The sequence below is a fragment of the Alosa alosa genome, chromosome 2, assembly GCF_017589495.1.
Source record: "Alosa alosa isolate M-15738 ecotype Scorff River chromosome 2, AALO_Geno_1.1, whole genome shotgun sequence".
Taxonomy (NCBI): domain Eukaryota; kingdom Metazoa; phylum Chordata; class Actinopteri; order Clupeiformes; family Clupeidae; genus Alosa; species Alosa alosa.
Window position 1 is genome coordinate 22936780 of NC_063190.1, and position 5935 is coordinate 22942714.

A 5935-nucleotide genomic window follows, 5' to 3' on the forward strand; every position below is an offset into this window, starting at 1 on the left:
GTCAATGATCTTTTGTGCTTTTGAAATTCATTTTAGATTTAGAAAGGAACAAAGTACATGTCTGGTCTGGTCATTTTGTGGCCTACTATATTATGTTTTATCACCCGGAGAGAAGAAATACTCTTTTCTGATTGGCTGGCACACTCATTTTGATATTACACTGAATTATAAAAATAGCGAATAGAGTCTCTAATAGGCCTAGGCCTATAGCCGATGTGTGCCTGGAAGGCATTGTATTGCACTATGCAATGTTGTCGCAGGTAGGTGCATGACCCTTTATGTTGGTTTTAGGTAGGCTACCCACACACACACACACACACACACACACACACACACACACACACACACACACACAAAGCTTAGTGCTAAATGGGTACCTATACATTGAAAATCTATGAAAAGGGTAATCATGCACTGTGTTACTTCAACAGCAAGATAAGAGCATGAGAGTAGACCATGGCATGCTGCTAATTTAGATGTCCTTAACTTGATATGTCATTGTTAATAGATTTGCAAATGCATTATTTGTGTCAATTGGTTGCAGCTGTTAAATTGTATATTGAAGTGTATTTCATTGTCATTGAAAAAATAAATAGATTTCTTATATGTTGACATGCATGCATTTCAGTTTGAAAAACTGTTGGAGAAATCCATACTTTTTTCTCAAATAGGCGTATGAGTCATAAACTTATAATGCCTCTTTATCTGCTACTCAATTGATTGGCAAATTTAACTGGAGTGTCGAACATTTTGCAATCCATGAAATCAGAGGTATATAAGATCTGCTCCTAGTTATTTTAATTCAATAATCAAGCCTTACATCCCCAACCGCCCACTGCGGTCTTCTGGTGAGCGTATGTTGTGTCGACCAGTCATGAAAACTGGGTCTAATTCCAGACTCTTTTCTTCAGTGGTTCCATGTTGGTGGAATGAACTGCCCAGTGCTCTCCGTTCCTGTGGTAGTTTTGAGTCGTTTAAGAGGGGTCTAAAGACATTCCTATTCAACATATACTTAGTTGTTTAAGCGCTTATGTGTTATGGTTTATATAATGTTGTTTTATTTTAATTGGGCTGTTAATTAATTTGACATCATTGTTTATTATTGATATTCTCCTTAATGTAGTCTTAGCATGTCATTGTTTTTATATTATTGATTGAATTGACATTATTGTTTTATTATTGCCTTTCCCCTTTTTTACATTGCTTTTTATTAGGCTATTGCTTGAATTGATATTATTGTGTACTACAACTATTCTCCTTACTATATTTGACCTACATTTTAATCTGTTCCCTGTTCAATTTTAAATATTATGTTGTTTTGTATTTATGTGTCGCTTTGGACAAAGGCGTCTGCTAAATCCATAACCATAACCATTAATAATAAAAGGTTTATCAAAGCACCTACATAACTCATGTTAGCCCACAATTGTGCAATTTGGGTGCTATGGCACTCTCATAAGGCTATGTAATGCCACTGTAGAAAATAGGAAGATAGACCTGCAGTGTCAAATATTCCTGGAAAGCAGTTGAGGGAGATAATGACTCACCTTCATTTTGGGGTTAGTTCATTAGAACTTTTGATTGCACAGATACCTTCAAGGGGAAAAGGGCTTTGTATGTTTGTATGTATCAAAATTTGGCACTGTTTTGATGAAAGCCAATAGGGTCAACGTTGTACTAGTATTTTGTAACACTTTCTTCCAGTGTACAGGCATCAGCATGACTTGGTGACCAGGCACGTGCAGAGAAGGGGGGCTACAGGGGCTCTAGCACCTGCCCTTTTGATGTCCAAGTGCCCTTTTGACAAGACCCGTTTTTTACTTTTTAAAATTTGCAATACTTCCGCTAGTTACAACGTGAATATTCGCTAAAGTGTCTCATTAATAGTTTGTGAAATTAGAAATTTACAAAAATATTTTTTTTCTGTGTGACCCCTAGGGGGGCCTTTGAACCAGTTACAGTTTGTAACCAACAATCTGAGTTTTAGGTGTTACAAGCAGGCCATCCCAATAAAGGGAAATAAATGGAGAGAGGGACTGGAGTATTCTAAAAGTAAAAAAAAATAAATAAAAAAAATACAGTTTATTTTATTATCCACTTAGATACATACATTAAAACAGACACTAGGCCTCTGGGCAGCAAACTCACAGGGACAACAATGTGCAAAATTAAGGTGTTTGGGTAAGCAACACTCAAAGATTCAGCAAATTCCAATCAGCAAACACAGAATATATATATATATATATATATATATATATATATATATATATATATATATATATATATAGGGCACATCGCAGGTCACAAACACAGCAATTCATTTACTATACACAACAATTCAGTGACCACACAGCAAGATTGTTACCCCTCCCGAATATTGCACTAACCCAATGGCCTAGGATACATACAACATACAACAGACAAACATGAAACATACAACACATACAAGAGACTGATGGGCAGCACGTAACCACGGTACTAACCGCACAAACACCAGGCCAAGATTAACTTGTATGACCAACCGATACTCTAAGGAACCAAGAAACTGGGTGGCGAGACACACTAATGAGGCACCGGCAGTTTGCTGGATTTAAAAGTGTAGCGCCAAGCGGCCACCACCTGATTCAATCAAGGCATCCAATCAAGGCGCAAATCTATGGCAAGCCGTTCAAGACATAACGTCTGTCAAAAGGACGCCTCCACGTGTAGATTTTTTACTTCTTCAGGAGTAAAAAATAGACGTCTGAGCGTCAGACGTCATATTTTTACGTGTGCCACGCCGCAAAAACTTTAAGGCCTGACGCCAGAAGTAAAAAAATGACGTCTGGGTGATTTGCTGCAATGTCAGAGCCTATGTGCCAGAGTAGACACAGCATTGGCTGCTGGAAACAGGAAATGCAGCCGCTATAGTTGCAGCAGAAGAAACAAGATGCCAGAGCAATGTGCAGCGTATTCCTGCTCAAATCGGCGGACCATTGCAAACAGGGCTCGGGGGCTTTTCACAAGTAAGATTTAACATTATCGTACTATCGGTTGTATTTTGTGAATGCAGTATTACCAGAGAGTTGAAAAGGAGCAAGGATCTTTGTTATTACTGTATGTAAATCGTAGCCAGCTAGGTGTTCACCCTATGAACTGAGACTTGATAAGTCATATTCCATAACACTGACTTACATTACAACTGACACAATAATGCTATTGTAGAAATTAATCAAATATTACTAGTATAACATTGGCCGGCGAATTTTACACAAGTGGCACAGACTGTAGCCTATACTGTATTATCGGGCAGTTGCTACTTGTAACTTAGCTAGTAATAAGTATGTTGGTGGTAGCTTCACTATTTCCTGAATAAAGTAACTTTTTAATAGCTTAACTTCTTTATATGAAGTAGCTTGGCCAAACAAGCTACACTTTTGTCATGTGAAATTAGCACAATTTAAAGTAGCTTCCTATGTAGTGAACTAGCCTACTGCTGTGTTTGTGTTACTAAGCTTGCTACATTTGACTGGGGAGGTAGTTTTGTGTAGTGTTTTTCATGGCAGAGTAACTGATAGTTTCGCTCACTACAATTCCCAAGTAGCTTGCCCAACACTGTATTATTCACATGTAATTCACCCTAACAAAAATAAGATGCATCTCAAATCCCTTTTTATTCATTTATTTATTTTATATCTCCCCAGAACAACTGCCTTGCTCAAGGACTACCACAAATGAGCTGAACGGTTTCCTCACACCCCTGGAACTGAGGAAGTTGCATCTCTACATTGCAGTACTGCAGGGCATCTGCTACAATGTGACTGAATATTTGATTTATGAGCTCCACTTTCATCACCTTTTTGGTATGGCAACTGCTCTGCCCATGACCGGAAAGAACTGCAGAGGGTGTGAAAACTGCCCAACGCATCACCGGTTCCTCACTCCCCTCCATTGAGGCCATCCAGGGCAAGCGATGCTTGCGTAAGGCGCGCAGCATCATCAAAGACTGTTCTCACCCCAACCACAGACTGTTCACCCCACTCCCCTCAGGGAGGCGTTACAGGTCTCTCTGCACCCATAACCACGTAGCCTACTTGGAATAGCCTACCCCTCAGGTGTCTGAATGGCTGATCTCATTTAAATATTTATGGAACCTTTCTGTATAAGTATATATACACTCTTTTGATCCCGTGAGGGAAATTTGGTCTCTGCATTTATCCAAATCTGTGAATTAGTGAAACACACTAATTAGTGAAACACACACAGCACACAGTGAACACACACAGCACACAGTGAACACACGGTGAAGCACACACTAACCCCGAGCAGTGAGCTACCTGCTACAGCAGCGCTCGGCGAGCAGTGAGGGGGTTAGGTTGCTCTAGGGCACTTCAGCTGTGGATGTGGGCATGGAAGAGCAGTGCTCAACCACTTCCCCTGCCCACACATTTTTCCTACTGATCGAGTGTGAGATCAGCCATTCAGACACCTGAGGGGTAGGCTATTCCAAGTAGGCTACGTGGTTGAGTGACAAATCTGAGTAAATTGACTCAGAGTAGAAGAGCTGATACAGGAAACATGGTTGTGTGTATTTTAATATTCATAGTGGCTTAACAGTAATAGAATATTCTGATACTGTATATCATATAAAGTGATGACATCCCAGATCAAAACTGGGAACATAATCCATAATGTTTGACAGCATAGACAAAAACTGGTTTGATACAAGTTGTAATGAGTTAAATGTAGTTGTAATTCCATACACATTTTCAAGTGTTTTCATATTTAAGTTCAGTGCCATCAAAAATAAAGTTTGATAAACAGACATTGGTTTGGAATAAGTAAAAGAAATGGTGTAACTGGGTTCAATATCTGTTAGAAAAGTTCCATAAACATTGAAAAGTGCAAGTTTGTAGGTTTGTTTCTGATTGTTAAAAAACAGACATTGGTTTTTGGCATAAGTGTAACAGTTCATTAATACAAGACAAAAAGGCCAGCATGTGTTATTCACAGTTCACAGGTTCCAGCCCCAATTAAGAGATCAAATAAAGAGGAATTAAGAAACATTTTAAAAACGGCTGAGATCAGCCCTGTTCAATGCAATCAGTAAAGAATCTGGGAGTGTCTTCACAGGCTCAGTGAGACAGAGGTTACTGTCATGCTGGTGACAGTACATGCACAACTGGTGCATGTAATTTTGTATGTTCCCAGTCTACCTTGCTAAAATTGCTTAGATATACTTAGACTGAGAACAAAAGTGCTACAGACAGCAGGTGGCAGTACATAATGACACTGGGTAAACTCAAAAAGAGGACCGAGTCATCCAGACAGTGGGAAAATGGGAGACAGAGTGGCGAATGCAGGTGATTAGATTAGATTCAACTTTATTGTCATTGTGCAGAGTCCAAGTACAGAGACAACAAAATGCAGTTTGTGTCTAACTAGAAGTGCAAAAAAGCAGAAAAGTGCAATGTGATATACAAAGTAGTTGGTGCATAGAAAGACAAAAGATATAGTGCAGTGTAGACAGTGTACAGTTGTTTTCAGAAGGTGGTTTAGAGTAGTTTAAATTAAATATAAGTATGTGCAGTGTATTAGCAGTAACCTTAGAAGAGCAGAATAAATATGGCCATGTAATATAAACAACATGTACAGATATGTGCAATGTAGTGGCAGTACCATTATAGTAGTAGTAAGAAAATTATTAGATATATGCAGTGTATTACGCAGTGAATATATTACAGACAAACTGAATAAATATGGATATTTAGTATAAACCATATAAACAGATATGTACAGTATGTACAGCTATGTGCAGTGTGGTAACAGTACCATTGTAGTGCAGAAACAGTAACATTATAATGTATTTGCCGTTGGGCAGTTTTCACACCCTCTGCAGTGCTTTCCGGTCATGGGCAGAGCAGTTGCCATACCAAAAAGGTGATGAAGGTGGAGC